Genomic DNA, 12,855 nt, shown 5'->3' with positions numbered 1-12,855 from the left:
GTTCTGGCCCACTCAAGCGTCCCATCTTGCAAGATAACTTATGAACACTCTGGCTATCGTAGCGCTCTAGAATTTTGATAGCCATGCGGCGGTCAGCCTGGGCTCTTTTAACTGGGCTAGCGCACCGTTTTTGCCCAACGCTCGAAGTCTCTATACCTCTTAGAGATAGCCCTTTGCTTTTGCCGATATACCCCTAGACCGACGCAGGAGATACGGTCGGTTATGACCACACTCTGCACCTTGCAGAAGTTTCGAGCTCAGTAATATTTTGAAGTGCATTTTGGGGTGTATTGAATATGGAAACCAATGGACTCTATTTCTCCAAAAGCATAACAACTCAAAATACCTCTATTTCCTGAAGACACGTTTTTGCAGTGAGTCCAAATGATTTTTGCAAGGCGATTTCAACTTTTTTTATTGTCCAACGTTGGGACCGCCCTTTTTAATTTTTTCGCTGACTCCTACTTACATACATTCATTCGACAAATTACTATTTTTTTAATAAATTATTCTATTGAAATAATCGAATAATACTTCCTATCTCGCTAATTTGCGCCCACGCCCCGACGGAAAAGAAGGACGAAGTGTCCAAGGATCACTTTTATGAGCGCTGCCCCCGTCACTATATAAAAATCGTGCTTCGTGATTTTAATGCCAGGTGGGCAAGGAAGGTGTCTCTGGTCCCACTGTCGGAAAATTCAGCCTCCACGACGAAACGTCCGAAAACGAACTAAGGCTGCTCGACTTCGCACGGGCGCGCGAACCTCATGCAACATTTCTAGTATTTGCTCAGTGTACCGCTCTTTTCGAGTGGACTTAAAGCAGCCCTCGGAGCAGTCTCACGAACACCCTGCTGGCGCTATAGTCGCTGACACAACAAGTAGCCGATGAGCAACACTTTGTTGCGCTCACAAGTGGTTATTCGTGTCACATTGTACTTTTATTACTTATTTTCCCTTCGTATTTAGAAATTCTCAGTTCTCAGAAACTCTTGCACTCTCTCCATTGGAAATCGGCAAAGTTGGCAAGTTCTCATGCAATATTAACAAATGACTGCTTCTGCGCATAGAAATGGCGACCTGTGTGCTTCCGGGTAGCGAAGAAAGGTTGCAGCGGGAAGAGGGATGTTGAACAGGTGGTGGGCGACGAACAGCAAGCGGGTATTTGGCAGGATGGCGCGAAGGTGTGAGACCTGTAGCAATTATACCAAAGACTTGCACACACACTTGTGGATTGTTACGTATACATACATACATTATTGTCCGCTATCGTCTGCTCCCGGCTTTTCCTTGATGCACGAGTATCATCAAGCGTGCAAAGAATGAAATGCGATGCGGGGCGAAGTGAAGCGAGTTCCTGATGGCTGGCTGGTGCAACGAGATGAGAGGCGACGTGTTGCTTCACTCTGTGCTAGTTAAAATTACATATATGTATGAACGTGTGTGTGTGTGTGTGTGGATGTAAAGGTTTTTGGTAGTCAAACGATTTATTGTTGTATTTGCATAGGACTTTACCATGCAGTTGGCAGCACGAAACTTGTGTAAACTGCCTTGAAGTGTGCACACCTGCAATAACTATGGCCGCGGTAATGGTAGTGGTAACAGGTAATGGTAATGGTAATACTGATGATGACAGCAAAAACGGCTAACAGCAGCAAACGACTATGGCGCGTTAAATCGACACGTTATTTCTACCAACAAATACGTATGCCAAGGAGCGCTGTGCTATAACGTTCTTACGTTTGTTCCGGTTGCATGTTGACTCCTGTTACTCGCAGGTTTCCGTTCCTTATCCTAATTCTATTTGTGTTGTGTATACATATACCTCCACAAACTTCTTTTTGTTTTGTGTTAAATATTTGGTGTTTTTAAGTTTTTATTTGTATTTTTATTGTTGACTGATTTTAATGAACCAAGGCCGTAAAATGATGCGTCATTATCAAAGCGTGGCAGAAACTGTTGGTTACTTCCAAACTGATTTTCTTTCTCCAGTGCTATTTCGATCAATAAATGACTTAAACATCCGACTGAGCGGGTAGGGTTTTGCGGTCCATGTACTCTCTACAGCATAATAAGTAAAGGAAAATTTTAACCTCACGCAGTTATATTTTCCGTTTCGTGACTAAAACAAATTGTTTTCTTCAATTTCAAAAAATCGCAGTCTCTACGGAAAACTGAAAATTTTGCTCCTTACTCCCAATCTCTTCGTCTTATTGCGCCTGGTTAGGATGGAATGGTGCCATGGGTTGTGAAACTCTCTGAGCCTTATAGTCATTAGTGATGTGGTGTGCATTATGTAATGGTAAGCTGACCAATCGTCCGCCTTTGAGGAGGATTGTTCTCCTCAAACGTGATATTTCCTCCTCAAAAGTATTGTTCTTCTCTGTCCTCCTTTTGAACAAAAATGTCCTCATTGTCCTCCTTTTCAAGTTTTATAGCAGTGATGAAAGTTTCCAAAAATTTCGTTCAGAATATTATAATTTCATAATCGTATACAATCATTATATTTAAAAGGAGTTTACATTGTTCAACATTCAGTTAAATGATGTAAACTTTTGATTTAATCAACCGCCTGTGAAAGCTGAACAAAAGCCTTTTAGCCTTAATCAATAATATTTAATACGGCTTTCCCACTGCACGCCAATTACGTAGTTCGCTCTCTCATTCGTAATTCGCACTCCAATCACCCTTGAAATTACGTAATTCGCCATACTAAATTTTTAGAGCGAATTACTTCATTTGTTGGTAATTCAGATCCAATTACCATGAGAATTAAGAAACAAATCGCCGCCGTCTCTAATTTTTATCGCACATTTATTGAAACCAGTTCACAAGTCAATCATCATCATCGCACTTATTGTGAGTACGAAAAGCAATTACTTACATTTTGGATAAATTTTGTAGCGATTTAGGCGGCCAAAATTATTTTTATGAAAATTTTAACTCAAATTGTTTAGAAACGACGTATTACGATATCTCAAACTGAAAATGTTTAAAATAAAGTAAATAGAGTGGGAGGATGTCCAAGTATTCGACGAAAACAACGAAAATAAAGTTGCTTGAAGTTTGACATCGATAGGCTCCATGGTATCAAGGTCCGATTATATAAACATTTATACCTGCGTGTTCGTATCGCCGAGGAGAAGGTTTATTACCTAGGTTAGAACATGGCCATCCCCTCCTGCTAAAAAATCAAATACAATTCAGCTAAATTAATTACTACGATATGGTTATCAATCGAGATGCTTTTGAAAAGGCTTTATTTCTAAACAACATGTGGGAGGATTATCGTTTGTTTAAAAATTAAATTAAACTTTAATTCAAGGGAATCAGGTAACTGAAATATGTGCATATATCAATATTGGTGTCTGACGAAAGAGTTTAATAAGTTTATATGTAGTTTGAAACTATTTTTAACAGGGCTGCCACGTGTTTAAAAATTAAATACAATGTACATAATAGGTTAAATTAATTATAACAATGTGGATATGGAACATGAGATGGTTTGCCACCTGTCAAAAAATGTAATTCAATTAATTTCAGTGAATCACTACGTTAAGGATATCATCCAAAATGGCTTAGAAAGGGATTAATTTTCAATTACGTTTAGTGGGATTGCTACCTGTTTAAAAAATCAAATCAAAATAAAATATGATAAAAAAAACACTATACAGAGTAACCATTATGTTGAGTTCTATTGAAATAATTTGCACCTTATCTAACACGCAGCAATTTCATACACTTATCGTACTATCTATAGTATATAGTAGTTTCTTTTTTAAAAATATCTTTTAACTTTCATTTTTAGTGCATCTCCAGATACCCTTCAAATTAAAAACATTATCTGAATACAAAATTCCATCAAAATCCTTAGAGTCGTTTCCTGGAAGCCTTTGGATATACATATATACATCCATATTTACAAGAACTGATTTTTTAAAGTGAAGAGATATATACATATATGTAGTTTGAGAAAAAATTCGTACGATTTTACTGCCTTAAAAACTTATTTGCCCATTTTTACTCGAACTTACCCTTACGTAGAGAATGTTTTTCTAAATAAACGGACAACTATTTTCTCCCTGCAACTCTCCAAATTTTTATATTGAACCCCTCCTCCCCACCGCCCCAGCCCCCTCTTAACGTTGTCGGGCGTCTTGACTTTCCTATCACCCCCCTTTACTCATTGAACACTTCTACAGAACACCCTGTACATGTAAAGAAAACAGGTACAGTACTGCAGCAGTATTTTCAGTTTATTTTTCCGCAGTAGTAAATATTCCCAATGGTCAGTGTTTTTTTGTTTGTTTCCAAACTACGAACTGTCAATCAAACACCCTAGCAAGAATATTAGCGCCGTTGAGTGGTGTTACATAACTTTATGACTGTAGTTCATTCCTCTAATCCATTAAAATTAGCAAAAATACGATATTTTTCCTTGCAGCTCTGTCGGTACCAGTTCATATTATATTTGTATTAAACCATTTGGATTATATGGTATTCATGTGCTGTACAATTATCCAATTTAATATAATTTAAAAAATAAACCCACGATTCAAAGCAATTTTTTTACAACTTCGGCTTGTATTAAACACATCTAAAAACCAAATAAACAGTTATCATCACGGCACTTTGATAGTGCGCTGCGAGCGAATTAAAGTAAATAAGGATTAAAAAATAATGGAATCTAGTCAAGAAATATATTCTTTTCACCCCTATATTCAGTTATAAAAGAAAAATGTGCGTTTGGAAAATTCGACTTTTGTCCGCCTAAATCGGCCAAATACCCCTGTTGTTGTTGTAGTTGTAGCGGCTAGAACAACCCCGCCCAGATCAGTTAGTCCCTCAATCGTTGTCGTCAATCTCCGCTAACGGCAGCATTAGGAAGCGTGCAGCCTCGTCGGGGTTTGTCCATAGGGACAGGGGCGTTAGCGTGGTGGGGTTTAGAGGGCATGCGAAGAGATGCTGTGAGTCATGGGGCGACTCTTCGCATGCCGCACATTCGTTTGGAATATCTTCGCTTACTCTGCTCAGGTATAAGTTCAACCTGCTGCAGTAACCAGAGCGCAGTTGGGCTATTGTGGTCCGAGTCTCCCGAGGCAGACAAAGTTCTTTCTCATCCACATCTGGTGCTTGTGTGCCCAGAACGGCATTCACAGGTCGGGAGTCTACATAGCTCGAGACTGCCTCTCTGTGAATGCCGTTCAAGGCCTGTCGATAAGCTCTCAGGTCCACAGGTTGTTTGATGAACCTCTGGACTTCGTCCGCCAGTTCGTACAGATGCCTCCTGACGTGCCTGGGCGAAGGCTCTTCTGCAAGGAGTTTCCTGTTTGGATGGCCACATCTGTGGCTCCCAACCAGAAACTGCCTGCAGTTATGCTCCTTAACTGGGAGCATGTGGGCCTCCTCGTGCAGGTGGTGTTGCGGCGACATCAAGAGGCACCCCGTCGCTGTCCTAAGTGCCGTGCTCTGGCAAGTCTGCAGCTTCATCAACTGCGTCCTACTAGTCCCCGGCGACCACACTGGCGCAGCGTAGTTCACAACCGGCCGGCCAATTGCCTTGTAAGTTGCCATCAACGTTTCTTTGTCTTTGCCCCAGGTGCTGGCGGCTAGCGACTTGAGGATCTTGTTGCGGCTTTGTACTTTGTTGACAATTGTAGTTGTATGCGCCGAGAAGGAGAGCAGACTATCGAATATTACTCCGAGTATCTTCGGGTTGTTCACCGTCGGAATTGGTGTATCATCGACGTGAATTCACAGTTGGAGTCTGATCTCCCCTTCGTCCAGGTGTTAAAAAGTGTGGCTGAGGATTTTGTAGGGGAGAGGGCTAGGCTACGTGCAGTGGAGAAGCGAGAAAGCTCGGCGAGATAACCATTTACTTTCGAGCACAAGTCATCAATTCCATTCCCGGACGCCATGATCGAGCAATCGTCAGCATAAGAGACAATCGAGACTCCCTCTGGTGGTTGAGAGAGCTTTGAAATGTAAAAGTTAAACAGTAATGGGGAAAGGACATCACCCTGTGGAACCCTCTGTTTTATTTTCTTCGGTTTGCTTGATTTGTCTGTAAGAGTTATTGACGAGTGGTGACCATTCAGATAATTCGCCGACCACTGTTTGAGTCCCTGTGGGAGAGAGGAGGCCTCTATGTCTTCTAAAAGCGTTGAATGGCTGACAGTGTCGAATGCCTTAGACGGGTCCAGCCCTACTAGAATGGTTCTCGCCACTAGTTGTCTGGGTATTTATGACGTTAAGTGCGGTTTAGGCCACTAGTTGTCTGGGTATTTATGACGTTAAGTGCTGTTGCTGTACTGTGCACTTTACGAAACCCATGCTGATGCTTCGATGGGGTCAGGTGGTTTGTAAAATACGGGAGTAGCAAGGCCTCTAGTGTCTTCGCTACCGGGGAAAGGAGGGTTATCGGACGATAAGACTCTCCTTTGTTGGCTGGTTTCCCCGGTTTGGGCAGTGGGACCAGTGACAAGTTGAGGATCTCCGTTAGGTACGCTACTCCCGTAGGGCCTAAATTTTTCAGCATAAGCATGCATATTCCGTCGGGTTCACTGGCTTTGGAGGTTTCGCCTTCCCGATGGCTACCCTTACCTCACCGCTGGTGAAAACAAGGGGTGCACTTGGTTTTGGCAGTTTGTGCAGCCTTCTGGTCACTCGACGTTTGGCTTTATCCACCGGAGGATACAGAATGAACTGCCGGCTAAAATAGCTCGCGCATCGCTCCGGGTCCGACGAAGCGTGTTCACCAAAATGAATTTCAACTCTGTCGTCACGCTTCGTCGGGTTGGACAATGACCTCACGTTGACCCCTCTGTGCGCTGGGAGAACACTAGTATTTATAAACACATTAAATTTCATACAAAATAGGTTTCATCCATTGACCAGATGGGTGAAGGTCGTGCCCTTGTCGGATCTTAGACTAATATGTATGCCAATGGCCACCTTTATACAGTATGCAAGAGATCAAACTCAACTCAACTCAATTCGCCAATGAATGCTAGACAACCTTTCGTTCTGCGAAGCTGTTAAAAAAGCGGAATTATTAAATTCCCTCGTCTTTCAACCCATTTTATATATTTTTTTAATTGAAAGCTGCCAAAAGTGGCAAGAGACCGGTTGAGCCCGATTTTTGAATTTCTATACGTTTATATTAAATTGTTTAGTGCAAAGTGCGGAAAGAGTAGCAGCTTTGAAGAAAATCGATTCTCTTGTTCTAGTTAATAATTATTACATAATTAAAACTTGTTAAAAACCATTCCGTTTTCTGATACTAAATTTCCATGAGCTATAAAACTGCAAACCCAAAATTCTTGGAAGAACTAAAAAAAATTAAATTTTGATGAATTATTTTAGACTTTTAATTTTTCTTCGTTTTGGTGGAACCTTACAGTTCTCTTCAACTAGTTTTTATTATGTGACATTTATTAAGAAGGGTATTTTGCTACTTTTTCCGTACTTTGGACTAAAAAATTTAATACAAGGAAATGAACTGCTCTCTTGCAAATGTTTGAGTGAAAAATAAAGGCTCCAGTGAATTATGAACAGTAAGTGCCAGTTTTGAACCACTCACGAATGCCCTCATTGGATGTACATAGGTACAAATAATTGATGGAGCTTCTATGAAAATATCCTTAAATTTTACTTCCATTGCTGGCAATCGACAAATGTTTAAGCCTAGGTCGAAACCGATTAACGGGAGTGACAAATATTTAGGAAGAAATAGATTTATAAGAAAGTTACGGTTTTCTCGGTATCAATTTAACCGGAAAGACTGTGGAAGGGAAAAGTGTAGGAAACATCAACCACCAACGCAATAAAATAGGTAGGTACGCGTAAAGAAATGCATGCTATAAACAAAAGTTTCCAGAGGCGGAATATTAAGCTAAGACCAGCGGCGCGCCGTTGAAAATATAGAGGTGATAAGAAAATATATTACGAAATGAGGTGGCTGGTCGTTTGACGTTATTTGCCTTACATTCGGAAAACGCGTGTTCACTGCACGCAAATTAATAACGGTTAGAGGAGAACGAGCAGGATGCAGCACCCCATGCCTCAATGAAGTAGTTTCTCAACTAAACACGAAGACTTACTACGAAGAACGTCATTGCCTACATGCCTCTGATGACCGTGGACATTAATATTGTAATAAAAACAATTACAACAATAATGGCAACATTTACTGAAGGCATCGCACAACTATTACAGCATAATGCCAACACCACTTATACTATCGCACTCCCACACAGACTCGAACTGCCCACTTTCAACTAATTGCTGTAATTACCAGCGATATTAGGCAACTCGAGACGTCAGCTAGCGAATGTTTTGTGTGTTTGTACGTATTTAGTATTTGAAAAGGAGGTAAATGAAAGCTCCCCTCAGCATGCTCTGAACTTGCGAGGAGGATGGTTCGTAAGCTATGCTACAGCAAGGACCTGTGGCATTTAAAATTCTTGTGGTATTTCTTGGTTTGTTGTTTTTGGCCCTTAGCGCCATGTAGTTAGTTGGACTCGTATCGCTGGAGTGGAAAATTTAAATAAATAAATGCTCAGTATTTAAGCGACTGACAATGACAAATTCCAAATTGATTACTCGCTAGCCAACGAACCAACCAACCGACCATAAACCTTCTGACTCCTAGTCGCTTTGAATTTAGCTTGCTTTTGTTTGTTGTTATGACGCCACGTGCGACATGCAGCATGACCTCCTTAGAAATTCGGAAATAAATAGGTATGTATAGAGTTGCGAAAATTAACCAGTTTGGTGATAGTTGAGGTTTGATGAAGGGGGGTGAACAGTGAATGAATCCGTTGTATATATTTCATGCTGAGAAATTTTTGTGGCTGCTAGAAAAGAAGTGCGGATTTGGTCAGGGAGATAAGGAGTAACGACATATTTTATTATTGTTAGAATTACTTAATACCGCATCCAAGCAGGGCAATGCCAAAATGGATACTTAACTAAATGGCATTACTGTAATATTTTAGGCGACAGTTAAAAGTGTTTAGTAAAAAATATGCTATTCCAAATTTTTTTTATTGCTAGTTACCGCAAGATTCGTAAGTGCGTATGCCAACCTGTACTGTTTGTGCAATTTATTGATTATGTTTATGGTATGTATTATGTTTTTCTTAAGCCTTAATATCAATGGCTGAGTGGATGATCGCCCTATCTCGGCTCGATTCGAAAACGTCCTATCTCAGAAAACTTTTAAAAGCACGCCCTATTTCAGAATTTGATTGAAGAATGCTCTATTACAGAATTTAGTTTAACATATTTTCAATATATTTTCGGTTGAGATAGCCTCTTTTGAGGCAACTTCTGAGATAGGACATTTTCGAACCGGCAGCCGAGATAGGACGATCTTTAACTCATCCGACGTTATAGCTTACTTAAAGAACTTGTGACCAGCTAAGCGCTTTTGACGGCTTTTAAAAGGGTGTTTCAATTATTTTTTTCTCATTCCAATTTAGTCTTCGAATATGAATTAGGCTGTATCTTCCTGTGCGAAAGCATTGAATACTTACATGGCTGTAGTAATCGCATCCATAGAATCGCTGTACTCGGGGCCGGACTAACCATGCCGGGGTCCCTAGGCAATGTAATTTTCTGGGCCTCTTCACCCATTTCTAACTTCCTGAATTAAGTTTTTATATATACCATAATTAGGCTATTTTTTCACTACATCATTCATCACCCTAAAGGCCGTGCCAGATAAAACTTTGTGGTTTTGCGTGACATCTATAACTTTGCCAGCAAAGCGCAAGACACAAAAGGTATGCCACAGTGGACGTCAAGGAAACAGTTTTGTACTGCTCGTTTACTTGTGAAAATTTCTGCGGATTTTATATATAGTTTCAAAAATATCAGGAGTGTAATTGAATTAGATTGTTTCTGCATGAAAACTCGAATTTGGAAGAAAAAAAAAAAAAAAATGTAACCAGCTGATGGTAAACGCGCGTAAAAAGAAGGGAGTTGGCCATATTTTCGTTTCGCGCTGCAGCTTAAACGATCTATGTGGTATGCTTGGTGCGTTTTTATACATTTCATCTTATCTGTCAAAGCGAAACAAGCGTTTTATCTGGCATTAGTTTAAGATATGCCTTCGTAATGTACTTGCACAATAAAGCAAATGATTGCTGATGATCCCTCAGGTTCGTTTGGGACAGCGCTAATATAAACAGTACCAGTACGTGTCGGATATCAGCCTTTTGAAATGCTTTTAAAAGGTAATATAAAAAAGCACTAATATTGCCATTGAGAGCAAATTTCAGATGACAAAGTTAAATGGCACTTAAGTTTAATTTTGAATTGTTCTTTGAATGACATTTAAATTTCGTTTTCAGATCACCTTAATTGACAAAAAAGTCGTAGCACTGTTGCTTCTTTGTTTGTTTACATTTTGTGCTGAACGGCTGATTTTTATTTGGTATAAACACAGGGTTGCATATCTAATAGTTAAATATCCAATATTGGTTATTTAAGTACAGTTTAAATACATTTGTGATCTGAAAATGAATTTTTGAAGTTAAGCTTCCTAAATAGCTCACCTGAAATTGGACCTGAGGATGCAAATCTTCACATTAAATTTTCACTCTGGAATATTTTGAAATACTGTTTCTCTCTGCTCGGACCCCTATCCGTTGCGGGCCCCTAGACAGTTGCCTTCACTGCCTTATGCATAATCCGGCTCTGGCTGTACTATGTCTATGTTTTTGTGTTGTTGTACACCTCATACAACCCTACGGCTCATCGTTGCATCAGCTTGGGAACTCGCCGTCGTTTTCTTGAACGTTCTAAATTCTGACTTTTCAGATATTGTCATTGTAAACGTTTTTGGACATAATGTGAGGTATGAAATAAGATTCATATAATCTGATTTTTGTTCGCCGAGAGAGCTAGCATTTCTTGAGATCGTCTGCCGAATTTTAAGCAAACATTTACTTTTGCCAATATAATTGTTCGGGAGCTCGCAATATCTTCTCCAGCATAAAATTAAAAAAATCACAAGATATAGAGTCACCATGTCTTAAAGCTCGTTTAATGTGATACTTTTGTGCAGCATAAAATATTTGCACAGTTCGTTCGATTTTCAAGAATGTAAAATTAAAGCGCTTGGCCTGTAGATATGTAAACTGGTTATATTTTCTCGAAAAGAGTTGCCACCTATTAAATAATTAAAGTCAAGTTATTTTCTAATCAATGCCCTTAGATCCGCCCGGGCGTTCGATTTTCAAAAGTTAGGTAAACAAGTTAAATCAATTATTAAATATTGGTATCAATAGAAATGGTTTTGAAAAGGATTTATAACTTAACTACGTATAGGAGGGTTGCCACATGTTAAAAAAATGTAATTCCATTTTAATTATAAGAAAATTGGGAAGTGAATAAGGTATCGCAATATGGGTGTCATACAAAAGAGGTTTAAGAAGGTAGTAGTTTGAAAATATTTTGAATAGGGTTGCCACCTTTCTGAAAAGTCTAATTGAACTATTTTTTGAATGAAATATTAACGATGGTTGTCAATTGAAAGAGCTTCAAAAAATACTTAGTTTGACAATTTAGAATATTTTTGATGTGTTTGTGGGTTGCCCCAGTTTAAAGGGCTAAACTAAAATTATTTAATAAGTTAAATGAATTATTAAACGATGGTTATCAATGGAAATGGGTTTAAAATCCTTTATTTAAGAGCTATGGTTAGGAGGATTGCCACGTGTTTAAAAAATTAATTTCCACTTAATTCATCAGTTACATGAAATATTTATAACAATATGTCAGACGAAAAATATTTAAGGAAATTTTAGTCTGTTTTGAGAGTGGTATTTCGTTTAATTATACATAAGTTACATGAAATTTTAAAATACGTATATCAAAAGACCGAGTGTTAAGAAGTCTTTAAGCTGAGCATTTGTTTTTTTTTTTTGAAAAAATTAAGCTCAAATTATTTAATAAGTTAAATGGATTGTCAAAAGATCAATCGAAATGGGTTTGAAAATAATTTATTTCTCAACTGTATTTAGGAGAGTTGCCATGTGCTTAAAAAAATTAAATTCAACTAAATTCGTCAGTTAATTGAAATATGTATAACAATGCCAGGCGAAGAATTTTAGTTTGAAAATACTTTTAATGGGGTTGCCACCTGTTTGAAAAGTCGAATTTGTTTTACTTATACGAAAAATACATAAATTAATAAAAGAGTTTTAACAACACTATAGGCTGATAATATTTATAATTAGAGTTGCCATCTGCTTTTTTTTTGATGGTCATCACATCTGCAAGTCAAATTAAAGAACTGGGATTCTACATAGATGTGCACAGGTTGTATTTTTTGAAGTTACAGGGAGATTTGAAATTTGATGAAATGAAAACCGACACCATGCGAGAGCTCTCATCACTGAGACATGGTTTAGATTAATCATTAGGAATATTTTTAGGGGTTTTTAAAATAATGTTTCACCTGTTTAAAAAATTTGATCAAATGTTGGCGTTTTGACGCCATGCGGGTTTACTAGTTATTACTTCTTACCCCAGATTATTTTACACATACATAAGTATTAAGGCTCAGGTATGCCACTTGACTTTGCAATTGCACATAAAAGTTAACTTCTTAAATATAGTCGTTATTCCCAATAACGATACTTCTTCCTCTCTCGATGTAACTACCTACAAGAATGCCACTTTTAACTAGAAATCTACTAAATTCAACAGCATTTCTAGTAAAGTGTGTTGGCTAGCCACTTAAACACAAGTCAATTTAAGTTTAAATAAATATGCATAGCTGAGCCTTAGTTTTAACAGATACCAATTACACATTCACGTATGCCAATTCTTCTTTCTCACCTTT

This window comes from Rhagoletis zephyria, unplaced genomic scaffold (assembly GCF_001687245.7).
Source record: "Rhagoletis zephyria isolate East Lansing unplaced genomic scaffold, Rhagoletis_zephyria_1.1 Rzeph_scaffold_02129, whole genome shotgun sequence".
NCBI classification, from domain to species: domain Eukaryota; kingdom Metazoa; phylum Arthropoda; class Insecta; order Diptera; family Tephritidae; genus Rhagoletis; species Rhagoletis zephyria.
The sequence above is the reverse complement of the archived record's forward strand: the minus strand, read 5'-3'. Positions refer to the sequence as shown.